Source organism: Dendrobates tinctorius, unplaced genomic scaffold (assembly GCF_039654945.1).
Source record: "Dendrobates tinctorius isolate UK_male_01 unplaced genomic scaffold, ASM3965494v1 ptg000102l, whole genome shotgun sequence".
In the NCBI taxonomy this organism is placed as follows: Eukaryota; Metazoa; Chordata; class Amphibia; order Anura; family Dendrobatidae; genus Dendrobates; species Dendrobates tinctorius.
This window is the reverse complement of record NW_027361770.1, coordinates 19,463,610-19,485,779: the sequence shown is the minus strand read 5'-3', so window position 1 is coordinate 19,485,779 and position 22,170 is coordinate 19,463,610.

Genomic DNA, 22,170 nt, shown 5'->3' with positions numbered 1-22,170 from the left:
CGGTAGGGGGAGGAAAACTGAGGGCCTTCCTGTTCTTGTGGACAGTGGAGCTGGAGTCAACCTGGTGGATGCCCACTTTGTTCAGACCCATGTCCTCAGGTGTAGGATGCTAGCCAAACCCTTAAGCGTCCAGGCTATTGACTCTGTCCCACTAAGCCAGGCGAGCCTTACCCAAATCGTGGACAATATATATCTTCGTATAGGGAATCATCATATGGAGTCCCTGTCATGCTACGTCTTGGGCGGAATACCATCACCCATCGTTCTAGGCCTCCCTTGGTTAAAGAAACACAACCTGGTGATAAATTGGCGGTCTGGGGAGGTTGTCAGCTGGGGGCAGTCGTGTGAGGGCTGCTGCCCGGGGGGGCAACTGTCTTCACCGTCTTGCTACAACCGTTCCCTTCTTCCTCAGTGGGGGCAGCAGAGGTGCTGCCCAGGAGTAGGGACCAGTCTCAACCCTCACCAGTAGCTAACTCTGGTAGCCGTAGTCTTCTTAGGAGGAGGGGTCAGCGGAGGGTGGTGGTATCCGCTGAAAATCGTGGGGGTGTGAGTGTGGTGACACAGGGGGACGCCTCTGTAGTCAGTCCTTCGAAGAGTTCCCCATTGTTTGGCAAATGCATGAGTGGTATTAAACGTTGAGGTCTGGACCTATGTGCGGACGAGTTTGTATGGGTGTCCACCAATCACATCCGGTGGAAGTGTGCTGCTGGATTCTGAAACTCTCGAGTTATCGGTCCTTATCGGGTATCTGCCATTCTCGGCCCAGCGACCTACCAGCTGGAGTTACCCTCTGTCATGCCCATACATAATTCGTTCCACAGGTCGGCGCTCTGGAGATGTGTGTCACCTCCGGAACATCTACATAACCGCATTTGCCATAAATCTGTGAGTCAGGTGTTTACTTAGGTGAACTCAACTGTGTTCAGGCGTCCTCATCATAGGTGTTGTTTTTGGTGAAACGCTTTTTTGAGGGTCCAGAGGCCCCTCTTTGAGGGAGGGGTACTGTCATGATCCATTTTTTGGATCTGTCAAATCTGGATCTCCTCATATCTAAACCCTTTTTCCTTTTCGGTCATCGGGGTTAATATGAGTTTTTGCCCCCGGTGGCCACCGGGGTTACTGCATGGAAACTGCATGTGATTAATTATGCAGGTGGTGACTTCTCCCCCTCCTTCCTATAAAAGGTGTTCAGGTGCTGGAAATCACTGTTGGTTATACACTTGCTCTTGGGAGACCAACCAAGCTGGAGTGTAGGAGTTGAGTTCTGTGGTGCTTCAGTTGTTTGCTGTTGTCAAGTGGCTACTCTGCTGTCCAGGAGCATTGCAGCAGAGCAAGCTGTGTTATTTTATTTTACCCTGTCTGTTGTATCTTTCCTTTGGGTTTTTTTGTGTGATACACTTTTTCCCTGTCTCACCTCCTGGGGAGGGGGTTGGGGGTTTAGCTCAGGGCTAAACAGGAGACAGGGACAGGTCAGGGACTTGGGCCTCACTACCTTTAAGTGTACCCCCAAGTTAAGGAAAGACAGAGCACCCCCTTAGCCTGAGGGGCAGTTCAGGGGCCCCGGTTCCACATCATCTGTTTTCCCCTTACTGCCCCATGACATCAGGCCACTAAACGAGTGTGATTGACAATATTGAAGTTGTTTGCTTGTTTCCTGGCCTCTTTACACCAACTGATGATGGGAACAGATCAATCACTATTAGATCAATCTATAAAGTAGATATGACAGGCTCAAACCCCAACTTAGGTGCTCTGGGAAAAAACAAGACTAAAGTATAGGAGTAACCCCGGCACACTAATAACATGAAAGTAAAGTCTTCTCAACGACAGTCTTTAATTGTTGTGATTTTATTGATTGTGAAAAAAAAGGGTGGTGTTACAATCCAAAAAAGGGTGGTGTTACAATCCAACGTTTCAGCTCTACATCTCGAGCTTTCATCAGGGATATGACTAGATCCTTGGTTTTGAGGTGTGTGTATAAGTGGTATAGGTTTGCCTTTGTAATCCAGCTGCTGGAACGGTACCTATAGTAACCACGATGTGTAGGGTCAGCACGTGACTCCCGTCCTTGTGTCCTAAATCTAGTCCTCCATGTATTAAAATACACTTCTCAGTCCTCCATATAGTATTATACACTTCCCATCATCCTTATAGTATAATACACTACTCAGTCCTCCATATATTAAAATACACTCCTCAGTCCTCGACATAGTATAATACACTCCTCCGTCCTCCATATAGTATAATACACTACTCAGCCCTCCATATACTAAAATACACTCAGTCCTCCATATAGTATAATACAATACTCAGCCGTCAATATAGTATAATACACTCCTCATAGCCCTCCATATATTAAAATACACACTGTCCTCCTTATAGTATAATATACTCCTCTGTCCTCCATATAATATAATACACTCCTTGTAGTCCTCAATGTAGTATAATGCACCGCCATAGTCATCCATGTAGTACAATTCACTTCCCATACTGTAATGCACCCCATATTTCTTCATATAGTATAATTTATTCCCCATAATCCTTGATACAGTATAATGCAGCCCACATATAGTATAATGCAGCCACCCCACAGAGCATAATGCAGCCACCCCACACAGCATATGGAAAGAAGGCGGAGGGCACCATCAGCAAATGTTAGTATAAGGGATTTACCTGGAGTATGTCGGTAAGAAATGCAAACTTAAAGAGAAAAAGAGGCATACTATAATCCAGGGACCACCCAAAAATTGTGCAAAATTACAAATTTATTAATTATAAAGTTAAAACCATTTAAAAACCTTGGACAAATACCCCATTATGGGGTTGAACCCCCTGGACATGGACACACATAATACGAATATATGGTAATATTGAAGTCTAAAGAATCACTAGATTAAATAGCTCTGGACATGAAATGGTTATACTATGAACCTTTAAAGCAAAAAATAAATGGTTTTAACTTGGTGTGTTTTTTGGACTAATAAATTTGTAATTTTGCACAATTTTTGGGTGGTCCCTGGATTATAGTATGCCTCTTTTTCTCTTTATGTTTGCACCCCACAGAGCATAATGCAGCCACCCCACAGAGTATAATGCAGCCACCCTACAGGGTATAATGCAGCCACCCCACAGAGTATAATGCAGCCCCGCCATACAATATAATGTAACCCTAAACATTTTAAAGACGAAATGGCACAGGACAAACATTCCCTTCCTGATGCAAGAGAGGGCGCATCCAATTACATCCCATTCGAATGGATGATCAATTAGTCAAGTTGATGAAAGGAAAGCATCAGCACTCCAATAACTTTAATGCTAATATAAGGCAATACAATAGCTCTTTTGCTTTGGCATCAATGGGTGCACAAGTAGCACCACCTCCTGGGCATGGTCCATACTGTTTTCGAATCCATGGACAAATTTAACACAGGACTGCCCCATTGCATCCCGCTGTGGGTAGTCCTGTGTTAAATTTGTCTCAAGTATGCCCAAATTTATATCTTGGACAGTGAAGAAGCATTAAGTACAAGAAGTCAAGCAAATAAAAAGTGCTTCCCAGCACTGCTGTCATCTCTTGGAGAGAAAATGAAAGCATTTAACCCACTCACAAGAGCCTTCACAATGATGAGGGAATTTGAAAGAGAGGAAGACAGGATTGCTTAAAGGGAAGGTGCCGCAATTTTATATTATTTGCAAAAAAAGTAAGTAGCAAAACATGTTGTTACAGCATATGTTGTACTAACTAGGATTTGTTTTTTTTGTAATAATGTTTTAATGTAGCAACTGGGCGCTGCCATCTTGATTTGCAGATCTGTGGAGGACACATACAGTCTGCAGATATGGCAGTCCCTGGACATAGGAGACAGTGGTCGGTTCCCAACCCTATCTCTAACATTGCAGCCTCATTATCAGTGAACTGGGCACGCCCCTGTGGGCTGCACAATTCACTGCTGTAGGTGTGGCTGGGCGCCATTTTACTGAAGCCCAATGCTATCCCCTGAGCTCCACTTATCCTCTATCAAAGGACCATTTGTGGCATAGCAGGTCCTGTGTTGTCAGGAGAGGCTGTACATGTGGAGAAGGTGGACAGCAGAGGAAAGAAGCACTCACTGGAGCTGGAGGATGGAGAGTGGTGAGTGTGGGTGACTTGCCTCTTTGCTCCTCTGTCCTGCTTACTCCAGGCTCTCCACTGTGCTACTGTGCTTCCTGCTCCAGCTCCACTGTCCTTCTGCTCTGTCTCCGCCTCCCCACTCATACGCAGTCCCAACGATCTCCAGTAATCTGGCACCTTAACTTTTATGACAGCTTTTATGGCTGTCTGAGGAGGACAGTGACATATACAGCCCATAGACTAGTGTATCGGCAAGGGGGAGGGCAGTTTCTCCACTGTGGGCATATCTGTAATCCTCTCCTGTGTGATACAGTCTGCTGAGCTGTGTATCTAATCTTATCCTGTGTGATACTGTCTGCTGAGCTGTGTATCTATTCCTATCCTGTGTGATACTGTCTGCTGAGCTGTGTATCTAATCCTCTCCTGTGTGATACAGTCTGCTGAGCTGTGTATCTAATCCTATCATGTGTGATATTGTCTGCTGAGCCGTGTATCTAATCCTATCCTGTGTGATACTGACTGCAGACCTGTGTATCCAATCCTATCCTGTGTGATACTACCTTGGGATAAGCTAAGTGTCTGCTGTAGTCCTGTATGTCTAGATCCAGAAGAGAGAGATGGTGAAAACTGTGACTGATTTTTGCTTGTGGTTGCTGGGAAACCGATAGCAGGGGAGTTGAATTGCTCAGATAAGTCCTCACAAATACACCTGGACACAGGGGAGGACAGGAGATGCCTGCCCAGGGACAGTTTGTGGGGTCTTAGAGAGTTATCACTAGGCGAATCTCATATCAAGCTATCACAACAAAAACACCCGTGCATAGGAAGGGACAGGAGCCCCCAAATCGCCAGGCACGTGGTGGTGTTAGCTTGGGGGAGATATTGCAAGCCAAATCACTTGACAGGTTGCCACCAACACACCTGTATATAGGGAGGACAGGAGAAGCCGACCCAGGTACCAGGTGGTGGCAATTTTGTGGGAGTTATCACTAATCCTGTTACCGGCGAGCCAGGCAGGACGTCCGGTACAGTGTTAGCATTCCCGGGTCACCGACCGCAGTGCACCCAGTGTGATTGGCAGTTATCGGTTACCAGCAGCTGTTTGACAAACGTGTCGCAAAAAAGGGCTTCAATTTCTCCCCGGACGTCTACAGTATATGTGCATCAACCTGTGAATTCACTGCTGGTTTCCATGAAGATCTGAAGCAGAAAAAGATTTTTTTCCTTTTCTCTTACACTTCCTCTTTTGCCTATACGGTGCGTCCCTGATATTTTTCATATTGTCACATATGTTCAGTACTCTGCTTTTCCCTGTTTTATGTTTTATCTTGCATTTGGTGGAAATCTTTTACTGTAGTGTGAGAATTTTTGGGAAAGCTGGGTTTTTTGAGTACATACTGTTGTCTCCATTTTGCTTTTTCCTCTTTCATTGTTCTCAGAAGATTTTACTGAGAGATGCAGGCAGGAAGGGGGAAGTGTGTGTACTGCATTCAGCATGGACACTTTTTATTGTTGGAAGTGTACTTGTATTGATTTTTGATTTTTCTGAGTGGTTTTTAATTTTTATCAACTTTTGATTTTTTTCCTTTTAAAAATCTTTTATTCCCTGATCATTTTTCGCTTTTTCTTTTGGGTTTTTCCATTTTTACGTCTTTTATCAGTTTTTTTGGCTTTCACTGCTTTTGGTTCTTTCTCTTGTCAATTTTTGATTTTCCATTTTGTTCCTCTGCTTTTGAAGTTTTTTTAAATAAATATTTCGGATTAGTTTTTTGCTTTTTCCTTCCTTTTTAAGCAAGAAAAAAAAAGGGTTGCTAATTTTTTTCTTAAGGTTCAATCACTTTTTTTGAAGTTTTTGGAACAGATATAGTAGATGTTATTCAGAAAGTCAAGTATGTGGTTTTGCAAGAACAGTTTTTCTTTAAGCTGTAACATGGCATAATGTATTGAAAAGAAAAAGGGAAGTTTAGCTAGTGAAGCTGGATTGCCGTCTGCATTTTTTTAAAAGTGACAGCGGATTTTACAGCATAGAAGGTGCTGAGAGTTAGTGTGAACAGGAAAGGATTGCTTTTTACATGTACAAAAGAAGAAAAAGTGTTTTCAGTGAAATTCCAATCTGTGCCGTCTGAGAGGCACCACAAGTCCAAGCATTCAGTGACTGCAGGAAAGGGGAAGTAGTCTGCTCCCCCCTCCATCTCCTCTCTCCCCACTCTTCCCTCCTCCCATCTCCCTCAATCTCCACTTCTCACACTCCCACCTCCTTTCTCTTATCTATTTTTCTCCTATATTTCCTCCTCCCTCAGCATCTCCCTCTCTCCCCTCTCTATATTCTCCACCCCTGCCTATCTCTCCTCCTTCTCTCTCCCTTACCTCTCCTCCCTCTCCATCTTCATCACCAACGCCCACCTCTCATCCTCCCTCGTCTTCACTCTCTCCTCCTCATTTGTCTACTTCCTCCTCTCCTCCACCATCTCTCACTTCTCCTCCTTTTCCCAATCTCTCCTCCACCCTTCCCTGCTCCGCTCTCTCTCTCTCTCCCCTCCACCTCTCTGTTCATTGTCACCAGATGGCCCAGTACCAAATCCAGACAATGAGGTGTCCCAATCTCCACAGGGCACCCTCTCTAAAGAGACAGCTATGATCCTGGGAGAAGAAAGTGAATCACTCCCCACACATTACACAGGTGCCCCCCCGATACAACAGCTAGCAGAAGGGAGGTGTGGGCCATCAGAGACTGCACCTGCTAAGTCTGAGATGGAGCTGCAGTCTTGGGGGGAGTCCTACCCACACACAAGACAAACACACACTGGCACAGTTCCTCCTCTGATGAACAAGAAGAGGGGGCACCATACATGCTGCCTAGTACTAGGGGAAACTCACAGACACCAAATAGGCAGGGGCAGATAGAGCCAGAACTCTTACACTATGTGCCCTTCACCCCTAGTCAGGTGTTCAGTATTCTGAAAAATCTGCCAGACCCAGATATGGTCCCCATGCCATTTTACTGAAGAATGCAGCAGAGCCAGCAGACATATGCTGCAACCTGTAGTGATCTCTGGTCCATAATGGAAACAAAAGCAGGTGAAACACTCTGGCCAATCATGAAGGAACACTTCAAGCTTCCATCAGAATTAGATGTGCATTCCTGGGAATCAGGATCAAAGCTAATTGAGCAGCTCAGAGAGTGGGCCAAAGCCAGACAAGCATTCAGCCTACATAACATGAGCCAGGCCGAGACAGAGTCTGTAGGCAAGTTTCAAGGCAGAGTGAGGCAAGTATTCCAAGTTTTAGGCTTCACTATTCATGATCAGATACACGGACAAATGTTGGCACAGGCCTTTGTGCATGGACTAAGAGAACCAATCAAGAGACTGCTGATAGCGGCCAGGCTTGAGTACAGGTCAATAGCAGTAGATGCCCTGCTCGCAGTAGCCAGAAGAATTGAGTCCCTCCCAGGAGTGCGAAGGACAGCCCCTCTTATGGTGGCCACTGATGCGAAAGAGCAACCACCCTGCAGAGACAGGAGACCTGTCAGGTGTTACAATTGTGGCAACCTTGGCCATTTCCGGAACCTGTGCACAGTACCCCGGCAACCCAGGGCATCACGCAGAGGAATAAGCCAAGAAAGAAACACAGAAGACAATGAAGAACCGTGTCCATAGGACAGAGGCAAACCAGGTCTGCCAGACGTCATGTCCCTGACATGTGACACCCTATTAGCAGACCTAATACCTCAAATCACTGGGGGCTGTCATATCTTTCCTTGTGGACACTGGTGCAGTCAGAAGTGAAATTCCCCGACCCACCAATCTATCAGAGCACTCTGTGTCTTGTATGGGGACTGAAGGTCAAGACAGATATTCCTCAGCTTGCAAGCCCCTGAGCATGTGGACACAGCCAGGACACTCCATCCTGTTCCAGTTTATGGTGGAGACCTGCCCACCTCAACTGATGAGAGCAGACCTACTGCAGGAACTGAAGGTGACCAAAGTGTTCCATGAAGATGTGACCATGACATCTTCTCCACCCCAGACCCAAGAAGAGTCAATCATGCTGGTGGCTCTACAAGAGCCTAGAACAATTGTTGCAAGCCTACCCAAGGAGGTGCTGGACATAGTACCCATAAGCCTATGGTCCAAGGGAGACTTCAAGTTGCACCAGTGTGGGTGTCACTCAAGTCTGGAACCCCGGATGCTCACAAGGCCTAGCATCACTTGCCCACCACCCAGAGTCAAACTGTCCACCAACTGATCAACTGGAGGTCTAAGTGGAACCACTGTTCTTGGAAACGGCCTAAGAACTTTGGCATGGGCCAGGAAAACTCTCAACTCAGAGGGGCCATACCCGCTTCGTGAAGTGGCTGCACTGCTTCTGGCTCCAGCGCCAGAGGATCATCTTGGACAAGATTCTGAAGGTGCTCAATGAAGTTAATCAAGGCCTTGGACCAGAAGACAGCCACTCAGCTCCTCAAACTGGTTAACAAATGCTGACCTGAGATCAAGCTGGGTGAAAGGAACAGCTGCTGGCTGGTAAAGAAGACATCCCAGCAAAAAGACCCCCTGTATGAGCAAGTGAGCTCAGCTGGATGTCATCTCTGATGAAGAGGACCCCAGCAAATGGCTTGTTTTCCTGCCGGCTTTGTGCCAGAAGATGGGAGTCACTCACGGCATTGTGTAGAGCAAGGCCAGATTGAGCCGCCTCACCCATGGGAATCATCATGCAGTCCCAGCTTTTCTCGATCAAGGGGAAGACTGTGAAATGAGAACCAGACTGGATTGAATGATGCATAACCTGAGGGCTGTGAGCGAAGCAACCATGTTTGAAACCCCAGTTGTGCCAGATCTGCACACTCTGCTGACAAACGTGCCAGCCACAGCAGTGGTGCTCATGGTGATGGATCTGTCCAAAGCTCCCCTGAATGTTCCCCCTCACCTGCATGACCAGGTCCTGAAAACGCACAAGGAGGTGCAGAACACATGGACAGTGAAGTCCATGAGGGCCCAGAACAGCCTTTCAAAGCTCATCAAAGCATTGTCCTCCATCCTCGTCAACTGGATTGCAGAACATGCGGAAGTCATCGACATCGCTAACTGCACAGCCCTTTCCTTGTCTCCTCTACTCTACCTGGCGGAGCAGCAATGAAAGCTCTGGAAAAACAGTCCAGTGGTGTCAAAAGCAAGTTACGTTCCTGAAGACACCGTATTGCCCGCCAGACGAAAACGCTTAACAGATGAGATGACCGGAAGACCGCTGAAGAGAAGATGGCTCCCTCAACCACTCCGAAGATGCAGGCCTTCCTTGGTCTAGTCTTGTAGTGCAGAACTGAGATCCCTGGTGCTCCAGTCCTAATGCTGCCTCTGTACAATTACATCAACGCATTGCTGCCTTCATTTCGTACAGGAAACTGAAAGACACTATAGTCTCTGCGCCAGCTCCAGGCCTCCCTGACTACGAGAAGCCATTCCGTATTTACCAAATGGAAAAAGAAGGTCATGCTACTGGCGTCTTAAAACAGACCCACAGAGGAAAACCAGAGGCCTCTAGACTACCTCTAAGCCGACTTGGATCCAGTTGCAAGGGGGGCCCCTCCTGCATGAAAACAATATTTGCAGCACATGCCCTCCTGACAAGGCTGCTGATGTCATTCTTGGACAACCACTCTTCAGTGCTCTCAGCCGTTACCTGTCTCTACTCCCACTCCCAAGGGGGGGATGCGGATACGGACTCTTCAGAGAAAAAATCTGCAAGATACCGTAGATGGCTCCAGTTTTGCAGATGATGAAGGAAGGTTCCACACGGGATGTACAGTGACCAGCAATCAAGACATCCTATGGTCCGGAAGTTTGTCAGCCGAAGTGCCCAAGAAGCGGGGCTGACGAAAGGCCTGCCAGATTGTGAAGGACAAAACTGCAAAGTCTATACTGATTCCAGGTACTCGCATGGCATAACACATGACTTCGGACCCATCTGGGCTGCAAGAGACTTCAGCACAGCAAGCGGGTCAACCGTGAAGCATCATGGAGCCATCAGGGACCTGTTGGACGCTCTTCAACTACCAAAAGTGGTGGCAGTGTTAAAGGTCAAGGCACACGGAAAACTGAACACAGTAAAGACACGGGGCATCAACATGGCAGACGTGGCAGCCAAAGAAGCAGCCAGAGGAAGACAATATGGAAAAATGTGAGAGGTCGTAGAGCCGGACAGCTACTACATGACGACTGAAGATGAGGAAACCTGACAAAATGACTTCCTGAAACCTGTACAAGAAGTAGCAGGGCCAGACTCGAAAGGAGGAGAAGGAAAGCTGGATGCTGAAGGGCCAAAGCACTGGGCTCCAAAAAACCCTCTCTACCTCAAACATCTACTTCAAACGTCTACCTCAAACGTCTACCTCAAGACAGACCCAGTCGACCTCAAAGTATGTACCCTACGGTGGTTCAATGGGCATATGGCCCTGCACAGAGATGAAGACACAGATGAATGACCTGATTGGACTGGACTCCCACAGCCAAATTTCCAGCAGCTGTCTGGCCTCCAACAAATGCAACATCGGACAAGTGGGAAAAGTTCCCCCACATCATCTGGCCTGAAGATTTCCCAGTAAGGAACCAGTTGGCGAAGACTACTGCAAAGAAGCTACTCTTGAAAATAGTGTGTAAATACGGGGGTTCCAGAAGTGATAGCAAGTGATCAGGGATCCACATTCACAGCAAACCTGACACAAGAGATCTGATCAGCAGTAGGGTCAGACTTAGGCCTACACACTTCCCGCCATCCCGCACCATAGACTAAGTGGGATACTTAAGAGCAGCATGCTAAAAAAATTGCCCAAGAGACAGACAAACCATGGCATTAGACACTCCCATAGGCTCAGACAAAGCTGTCACCAATTTGAAATTTTTTTTGGGTCTAAACCCAGGTTAGGGGTATCCTTTGCTTAGCAGTTGACTATGCAATGTGATACTTTGTCTGCATGTGTAATTGAATTATCAAGAATCTTGCTAATGTCCATTCTTGAGTTTTTTTCCTTCATTGCCAGGTCCAGATTCGGTGCCTGGTGCCTGGAGACTGAGTGTTGGTGGAAAAAGTCCATAAGGAGAAGCACTCTATCCCAGATCTGATGGCCCTTCTCCATGTGCTGACGCCACCAACCTGGAGGAGAAACCCCTATCCTGGATCCACGCACCACATTGCAGGAGAAGCCCTCATACCAGAAGATACACCTGAGCTGGAATGATGCTGTGGATGTCCTACCTGACTGAATAAATTATCTACCTGATAGAGAATACACATCACTGACTGCATAGACCGCTAACTAAGAGACTTTGATTACATTGCATCAAACCCCCATTAGGGACAGATCTCCTAACCGCCCATTTGCGAAAGTCTGTACGGAGGGGGGCCGTGTGCGCTAGGCATGCGTCAACCCACTGGCAGCATAAAAGAGTTGCAGCACTTTGGGCCAGGAGCAGGATTTTAGGGCAAGTGATATCTAAGGGGGATTGTGATAGAAATATATATATTTATGTATTTCATCTAGATCTCACTTGCCTGCTATAGGCTATATGCTATATACTCATGTACTCATATATACTCATATGCACACATAGATACATATTCACAGCTATCTTGAACTTTGTAACCAGTCGCTGGAGATGACTTGCTACACCCCATGAGCCAGTCTGGGGAGCTGATGTTATCTCATGATAGCATTGTCTTGTGACATATCGCCCAGACATAAGGTACTGTCACACATAGCGATGTACCAGAGATCCCGACCAGTGATATGACGCGGTCAGGATCGCTGGTACATCGCTAAGTGGTCGTTAGTGAGCTGCCAAACAGGCAGATCTCACCAGCGACATCACAGGGGTCGGGGTCGCTACTTACCTGTCAGATGAGTCGATCCTGACGTCCTCCCGCCCGCGTCCACGCGTCGCTCGTCGCCACAGCAGGAAGCCCAGCAGGAAGCTGACGACAAGAAACGGTCCAGGATGTTCTCACGCGATCAGCAATAACCAGCGGGGGAGCGGTTGGAGGTAGGTATCGGACATAGCGATATCGCTAGCGATATCGCTATAACGTCACAAAAACCAGTGACGTTATAGCGATATTGCTAGCGATATCGCTTAGTGTGACAGGCCTTATAGAGATGAGGAAGTAACAACAGATGTTCCAAGCCGATATTGGAGTCTTGCTGACATTGCAAGACAATGGACAGTAACTCATATGATGTTTAAGTCACTCCCATGCCGGACACCCATATATGTTCATGTATTTAAACCAACCAATTAGATGAGAAGTTCAGCCTTATGTAAACGGGGTAACCACCCTTTACTGCATGCATCTATAAATATATGTATGTACAATAAAGCTTCCAGAGTTCTGCTGGAATGAATTGCTGCTAACTAGGTTTGGTGTCTTCCTTCCTTGCGCACTCAATAAGACTCTGTCTAATTAGGACAGGCCACAGCACATTCAGAGATATATATCTATATCAATCAAATTTCCACGACGTGCTGAGCCGTGTGTCTAATCCTATCCCATATGATAGTCTGCTGAGCCTTGTATCTAATCCTATCCTGTGTAACTGACTGAGCTGTATATCTAACCCTATCCCGTGTGATACAGCCTGCTGAGCCATGTATCTAATCCTATCATGTGTTACTGACTGCTGAGCTGTGTATCTAATCCTATCCCGTGTGATACTGCTCTCCTGAAATACTCTGTGCTGCTTTCACCCTGCTGGTTTTATGTGTGATCTACATGGTCATAGTGTGTATGATCTATATGGCGGTATTATGTGTGAAGTATATGGCGGTATTATGTGTGAAGTATATGGTGGTATTATGTTTGAAGTATATGGTGGTATTATGTGTGATGTATATGGCGGTATTATGTGAACTATATGGCGGTGTTATGTGTGAACTCTATGGCAGTATTATCTGCAGAAAGGGGATCCATTCTAGGGTGGTTCTCACTGAGCACCTGCACACAGGTCTGGGGTAATAGAGGGGGCAGCATGCCATCCAGTTAGGTGCAGTCAGGGGTGGGCTAGTGAGGCAGCTGAAGAGAGGGGTCTCATTTTTATCGTTACTGTATGGCTTCATTTCCCCCTAGTCTGCTTCCTAGCGGTTACCCCAGACTTCTCCTGTCGCCTCGCTTTCACACATCGCCAGGACAGGATGTAGAAGACAGGATCTGAGGAGGGGAATGGGGTCTTTGCATGCAAAGTCTGGATCAGAACAGGACATCAATCAGCTGAAGTGTTTCCTGGATTTCTGTGGAGCAGTGTATAAAAGACAGCACTCTATGTACAATCCCTGCCTGCTCCACCGTACTGAACAGGGTGCCCCCCCATAGACCAGCACACTGCTCTCCTGAAATACTTTGTGCTCCCAGAATCCTTGCTGCCTGCCATCCTCGGTGACTGTCTACTTGTCAGTAACTTTGCAGTCACCATCAAAATGGCTGCTCACTGTGTTCCTAGATGTCATCCTCTCTTATGCCTTAGCAAACACCCAGAAGGGGAGGAGAGGAGTGACAGCACACCCATGTCAGCAGACCCCGCCCATAATTACTGCAGGGCAGTAATGTGAGCTAGCTGTACACTAGGGTTTTGTGTCAAATTTCAGTAGCTGCTCCCCCTAGTGTTAACAAGTTGAAATGCCAATTATTTTTCATATTTTACTAAATTAAAAACAAATGATAATATTTTTAAGAAAATGTAAACATTAATTCTTTAAATTTTTTCAATTGCTGAAAAAAAATGTTTTTGATGGCACCTTCCCTTTAATGATGACCAGAGGCGCTACAATGCACCAAGGTGCAATGAAGTAGCTATAATTTATCAAAATGCATTGGGTGAACCCCCATTTAATAGGGACATCAGAGTTCACCTGAAAAGTGAAAACCAAACAGTTCAAATCAGCTTTCTTCACAGAAAGTGTGATGCAATTGTGGCACCCCAGAGTCCGGTTGCCAGTGACATTGTCTCCCTTTAAGGGGTGATGTCATGCCTGGAGGCAGGAGGGCGGTCCCCATGCCAGGTAACACAGTGTACATGACGATTCTTACTGCAGGCCAGAAAGGGGAGCTTCCTTTTAAATTCTGGCCAGTTGGTGGGGTGATGGAGTCAGTAAGAAGACAGCTGAGAGAGTAAACAAGAGAGTTGTCATGGAAACGGGAGCAGTTGAAGCTTATGACAAGACAGTTAGAGACAGAGAGAGTTAGACAGTTATGCCGGTGTTATGGATCACATCCATAATGCTGCGTTACACCAAGGGCTAAAAGCTGGGACACCAGTAATTTTACCATCCAGTTTCATTGGAAGCCCAAGAGCTATGTAGCAACATTACCAAGATGCCATGACAATTTTCCGAAAATTCGGAAAGCCAGATCTTTTTATTACAATGACCTGCAACCCAAAGTTGAAAGAAATGACTGAAAACGTAGAACCATGGCAAAGGCCAGAGTTCAGACCAGATTTGGTTGCACGAGTATTTAAAAATCAAACTCCAAGCCGTGCTTAACGAGATTTTGAAAAAGCACATTTTTGGATGTGTAGTTGCCTATGTGCATGTAATAGAATTTCAAAAGCGTTGACTACCACACGCTCACGTTCTCTTAATCCTTGGAGAGGTTAGACAAACCGAAGGACAAAGAAAGAATTGACGAATTGGTCTCTGCTGAAATCCCAAATGAGACAGCAAATCCAAAACTGCATGAGGCAGTGATGATGCACTTGATTCATGGTCCATGTGGTGAGGAACAACCTGGTGCTTTATGCATGACAGATGGTCAATGCGCAAAAAAATTCCCAAAGGATTTTAATACAGACAAACCCCAATGTTGATGGTTACCCACAGAACCGTCAACGCAATACTGGGAAAACCAGACGAGGAACACGAGAAATCGACAATAGATGGGTAGTTCCGTACAACCCCTATTTATTACTCAAGTACAATTGCCATATCAATGTTGAGATATGTGCTTCAATAAAAAGTGTTAAATATCTTTTCAAATATGTATACAAAGGGCATGACTGTGCCAATATCAAGTTTGATACATTAAACTGGAATGAACCAGCCATGTACCTAGATTCTCGATATATAAGTGCCCCTGAGGGCATGTGGAGAATCAGAAAAAATAAAATGCATGATGCTTCACATACCATTAAAAGGCTGGCTGTGCACCTTGAAAACATGCAACAAGTGTTTTTAGAAGATGGTAAGGAGGGTATGGTTATTTTGGACTCAAAAGCCTCTACACTGCAGGCTTATTTTGAGCTAAACAGAGTTGACGCTTCCGCCCGTCAGTATTTATACAGTCAAATCCCTAAACACTATGTCTGGGATAGAAATGCTGTACCAGAAAGATGGAAAAAAACGTCGGGCTCAATTTGGGAAAACAATTGCCCGAATGTATACAGTCTCTTTAACAGATGGTGAGCTGTATTACCTAAGACTCCTTTTACTTCACGTAAGAGGAGCAAAGTCTTATGCTGACTTAAGGAATGTTAATGGAGTTGTACATGACACGTATAAAAATGCGTGCATTGATCTTCATCTTTTGGAAGACGATTCCCAATGGGAAGACGGTATAACGGATGCAATCGCTTTCAAAATGCCCTACCAACTTCGCAAATTATTTGCTATAATTTGTGTATATGAGGAACCAGCTAAACCATTGGCATTATGGTAAAAATATAAAACCGATTTTCTGGAGGATTACACCAGGCAGTATACTCCAGAAATTGCTGAGCAACTGGCTCTTCGTGATATTAATGAAGTGCTCTTAAGCAATAAAAAGTCCTGTGCTGACTACGGATTGCCAACTCCAGTAAATGCCATAATAAAGCAGGAGGCTGAGCAATTGAAAGCTATGCTTAATGAAGCTCAGAAATCAGCTTTTGATGCAATTATGCAAGCAGTCAATGCTGCATCACAGCCAGACGACACTAGCTCACACTGTTTTTTTCTAGATGGCCCAGGTGGCAGTGGGAAGACATTTTTGTACAACTGCTTGCACAAGACCCTACAAGCAGAAAAGAAGTCTATTTGCTCTGTAGCCTCTACTGGATTGGCAGCTACATTACTACAAAACGGTAGCACCTACCATTCCAAGTTTGGCCTTGGAGTTACAGCAAATGAGACCACAGTGTCAAAAATTAAGCCAACTTCACTTCAAGCAAAGGAGCTTATGGAGTCATCTGTCGTTATTTGGGACGAAGTAACAATGACTCCCTGTTTTAATATGAACGCTGTGGATAATTTGTTCCAAGATATATGTGGAAAAAAAGACCATTTGGTGGAACAGTTTTCATATAGTGGAAGGTGGAAAAAGAGTCCACATTGTACAGTCCACCATTAAATACTCAAAATCCTGGAATCAGTTTTCACGGTTCCAGTTACATCAGAATATGATAACGTCTCAGGACAAAGTTGAGTACAACTCATGGTTACTCAAACTTGGAAATGGAGAGTTGTCACATGAATATGGTCTACCAGAAGACACAATTGAAATCCCAAATTCTTTTATTGAAGAGAGTGATTTAATTACAGCTATTTTTGGCAACTCAATTGATATTACCGATGCAATGGTAGAAGTAATTGCCAATAAAGCAATTCTTACGCCATTGATTGATGAGATTCATGCCTTGAATGACAAAATTCTTAGTCAAGTTCAAGGTGAACACTCAACATATCGCTCCGTGGACACAATTGCGGAAGAGGAGGGTGTGATTCTCACAGATTACCCTGTAGAGTTTCTTAACTCTTTGAATCCCACTGGGTTGCCTCCTCATGAACTAAAGCTGAAACCAGGAGCTGTAATTATGCTCCTGCGTAATCTTAACAGAAAGCGTGGCCTTATTAAAAGCACAAGGCTTTATGTGAAAAGCTTAAAAGCAAATGTTATTCATGCAGTTGCTTTAAATGGAAAAGCAATGGGTCAGACAGTTCTTATTCCAAGAAATAACCTGTTTCCAAAGATAAAAACTTGCCAGTCCAGATGCGACAGCGTCAGTTTCCTATCATGTTGGCTTTTTCAATGACCATCAATAAATCTCCCGGACAGTCCTTGTATATTGTAGGAATTTATTTGCCTCTCCCAGTGTTTTCACACAGGCAGTTATATGTGGCTTTCTCCAGGGGAAGAAAAGCCAACAAATAAGGGTCAAAAAATTTGAGACCCAGAAACAAGGTAAACTGATTCCTAACATTGACAAATGGTTTACTGTCAACTGTGTGTACAAAGAAGTCTTTTATTAAGATTTTTCCATCAATAAATCTCAGGGACAGTCCTTGGATATTGTAGGAATTTAATTGCCTCTCCCAGTGTTTTCACACAGGCAGTTACTGTATATAAGTTCGTACATAATCATTATATATTGTATTTACTAGTTATCCTCTAGAATAGAAATGTTTATTTGCTACAGTAGAAAATTTCAAAGGTCATTCTGGCCACAGTTAATTTGGACCAACAAACCTACAGTAATTTTGTTTTATTCATTTGATCAAGGGGTGGAAAAACAAGCCACCAGAACTGAGTTATCTTGAACTGTTGCTTTGGACTGACTTAACTCTGTCAAGACTTTGGAACTTTTTCAAGCATGATTTTGAATTTCACTTTCCCACAGTGCAGGCTGTGTCTTGTGCGTAGACTGAAGATGTCCAATTGAGTGCTGAGACTGAGCCCAGATGCTGCTGAACCATCACCTGGTTGAATCCTCATAACTGCCAGCTGATGACAAGCGAAGGGACAACTAACCCTAGAAGCTTTTGCCTGTAACCAAATGGTGTATAAAGTGAGGCTCTGAACAGCGGCAGCAATAGAAGATGAAGGGACTCTTATGCTCAGCCATGGACACCTGCACTCCCCTCACCCATTGCTTTGGAGAAACAAGGGGTTAATGTCATGAAGGGCAGGGACAGATTGCTCTTTAGAGTCTGTTCTTTTGCTAACCAGGGAAAGTAGTGAAGTCACCCCGTTGGCATTAGGCCAAGTGATGAGGGCATAATACTCCCCGTGCTTCCCTGCAACAGAGACCCAATAGGATTATGGTCTAAGAAGATCCGAAGCTAGAAGATTTCTACAAAGACATTTGATATTTCAGCACCTGCTGGTCCAATGTTGTTTTTGTTTTTTCTTCCCTTTCAAGCCCAGGATGTTTTTTTTACCAAAGTTGTTTTCTATTGGTAGCAAATAAATAAATAAATATGAACAATGCAATAAATAGTATAATTTAGTAGCAGGTTAATTAATTAAAATGATTGAAACCAGGGGTGGAATGTATAGTACAAGTTATTTTTAATGGTTTCAACACTCCAATTAATTATTTTACTAATTATCTACAGTATCTATGTATAATTCCCCCACATATGCTCAGAATCCCCTCATCCAGCTTGCTGTATTCTGCCATGTGGCACACATGAGGCTCCCTCCTCCAGCTTCCTGTATTCTGCCATGTGCTGGTAAAACAGGTTTTATTCAGGATTGAGGGGATGTGCTTTTAGCCAATGGACAATAGACTTGTGATATCATTCCCCACATGGTGGGGCTGGACACATCTCTTTTAGCTGGACATAAAAGAACTAGGAGACATGTGGCTCTCTCTCTTTTGTTTCCTGGAGGATCAGTGGTGGTCTTCTATCTGAATAATGTAATGTATGAAAAATGCTTGATTCTGATTGATGCATATGTATTTATAGTTTATATTGTTTATTTAATCTTATCATTTAAGTAAATCAATTTAAGCAAATTCAGGTCTTGTGTGAGCATTTTCTTATTCATTACAATCCAGTTGGAACCCTTAAGCGAACAAATAAAGGTGAAAATATTTGAGACCGAGAAGCAAGGTAAGTTAATTCCTAACATTGCCAAATGGTTTACTGTCAACTGTGTGTACAAAGAAGTCTTTTATTAAGATTTTTAACAATTGTAAAAGCCCCAAAATTTTGTACACAAAAGCAGGACTAACTCCTAGCCGCGGTCTATGGACCAAACATTGGGCATGGGCAGGGCTTGGGTGCAGATCCCAAGTGCGCTCAACCATGTGAAATAGCTTTCACTCAGGAACATTGAGGGATAGCGCTATCCGATAGCTCTACCCATTCATTTCCTTTAGGAATAGAGCTATGGAATAACTCTACCCGTACTCTTTCTTCATGGATAGCACTATAGAATAACTGTACCCGAACAGTATTAACTACAGAGCTTTTTCATACACAAGGTAGGAGTGGCAGGAGAGGTGTTGAGGTAGGGCTAAATTAACCCTTCACGGTTGATCCAGTGATTTCCAAATTAATTCACAGGGCGTTGCTAGCAACTGGTAATGACCACACGGAGACAGGGGTCTCTGTACGGGAGGATCCAGGCAGATCACTGAGCCCCTTTACTGAATCTCACATTACATAGCATTCTGCTTAATTATGCAAAGTATACAGCTACCAATAGAATCGTAATACATTTAAGCCAATAGTATTGCAAGAAAATCAGAATATGTCCCTAGCTGCGTGACGTAGAATATAAAACAATAGCACATTCTTTTAGGGTCTCATCTCATATCTCATATCTTGTACAAGCTGGAACAGTCTAGTTTCATAACAGCCATGAACTTTCATCTAGTTAAGTTACAAAATTTAACTCGTAAACAGCAAAATGGCGTCGCAAGCACAAAAAATGGATCCCGGAGAACAAGATGTCCTGTACATCTGAATACTGTACTTCACAATTCCCCCCTAGATAAATATTGATAACACATATGCAGCATCAGAGGTGCTATCCCAAGCTAACAGCTTGAGGGGTACTGGTCTTCACATGACTGATGCCGTGTTATCAGTCATGGCTGTAGCGGCGCACCTGTCCCCCCTGTATACTACAATTTATGAATAACAATTTTTGATGATGGTGGTGGGGATCTTTTGTAGGTAGCCATGCGCTTGGCTTCAACATCTTCATCAAGTAGCCTTTTAAGATCGGTGCAGAGAAGAGCAGGGGCAACGACGCCTTTGGTATCATCATTATCTGGCTTAGTGCAGAATTTCCTAATACATACAGAAATACACCAAAGAACAAGTTTTAGTATCACATATACAACAAGGATACAGGCAGCAATGTGTAACAAGCTCTGTAAGATCCCAGCTACCCAGCCCCCAATTCCCTTGAACCAATTGGCTGGATTGAGAAAGGAGAAGGTGTCTGACCACCAACTGTCCTTAGTACGATCATTGCCTTTATTGTATTGCTCTCTGAGTCTTTGAATATCTTCTAACTTCAACTTCATAGTACTGTTAGGATCTATATAATGACAGCAAGCAGGTCCACTGACCTGACACATACCACCTTGTGCTGCTGTTAAGTAGTCCAGCACTATAGTATGTTGATTAGTGACTATAATAAGTTGATTTTGGACAGCAACAGTAGTATTAAGTATGTCCAATATATCCCAAATTTGATCATCTAGATAATCTGTGGCCCTAACCAATTTATCCCATATTTGTGTAATCATAGGGTAAATGAAAATAGAACTGACAATTTTATTGGCCACACTCATCTGCACTATATGTGGTCTTCCTGAAGGGCGGGGTGAATTGTCCGCAGCTCTTTTGTATAATGTATGTTTGGGTATAGCCTGTGTATCCAACTGTTTGTTCAGAATGACAAAGGTGGCCGGGGTCAAGCGACCCAGAGTACAAGTACCTCTTACCCCTACTGGCAACCATTAATAAGCATTGTCTCCACATACCCAGAACATGTCATCAGGTAAATCCCATAGGGCTGAATGTTGCAGTACCAATCTATGAGCTACGTCTATGAATGCAGATGCATTCTGAAGCATACACCAAGCTGGAGATTGTCCTAAAGGACTACAATAACCTACATCAGGATTTCCACAAGTGGGGGTTCCTGGCACATATTCAGAGGACTCATTACAAGATATATTGCCAGGAACACTGGCACAGGTTTCGTTAGAACCCTGGGGAAACAAATTAGAAAATTCCCATGAGGGGTTATGTAACCTTCTTTCTAGCAACATTGGTTTGAAGGCATCAGTAGAGTGCGAAGTTACATTTAAACTGACTTGTAGACCATACGTTGGAATTTGCCCTAGATTGGTTAGACTAGTCTTATTCTTAGGGACCCATGCCCCTCCTTTGTAGGCAAATATTGAAGTTGTGTATTACTTCCTGAAAGGTTACCTTGTCACCAGGGGTATCCCACCCATCCCACAATAGGTATACCAACAGTTAAATTCCATAATTTAGCATTATCTGTGGCATTATTAGCGAGTGTGTCAGAGCAGTCAGTCCAAGCAAATAACTCCTCGGGTGGAACAGGGATAGCCAAAAAGGGGATGCTTGTGGCTGACACTGGTGAATACGTGCAGATCCAACAGTCTGCCAGAGACTGGGAATTGTCCAACAAATCTCTCAGTAATTTTTCATGATGTTGTGTAAACTTATTATTCAAGGACGTTGGGGAATTTAGGCTGTCCCATGCAGTTACCAATAATATGAAAAATGTGAAAAACCAAAACATTATGTCCCTTCATTTGCTATTCGCTTGTTGGGTGATGAGGAGGACTTCATAGGGACCGTCATACAAGAGTTCTAGTCCGTGCTTCCTGACATGCCTTTTTCACGACTACCAAATCACCAGGCTTCAGGTTATGACAGGTGTTGGTTTCTGCTGAATCTGGAGAAGAAAAGGAAACTAGAACATGGGTGTAAGTAAAAAAAATCTTGCTAAGCTGAATAACACATTGAACAGCACGGTCAGTTTCTTCTGATAACTGCTGGGGCTGGAAATTTGCAACTGGGGGCCTAGTACCAAACAATATCTCATATGGGGACAGGCCATATTTTACAATAGGGGTAGTACGGATATGGTAGAGTACAATGGGTAGGAGCTCTGGCCATGGAGCCGTAGTCTCCTGCATCATTTTGGTCAATTGCCCCTTCAGTGTGCCATTCAGCCTCTCAACTTCACCACTGGATTGTCGGTGGTACGGAATATGGAGGGCTACAGTGGATCCAAGCATTGTCAAAACTTCTTGGTAC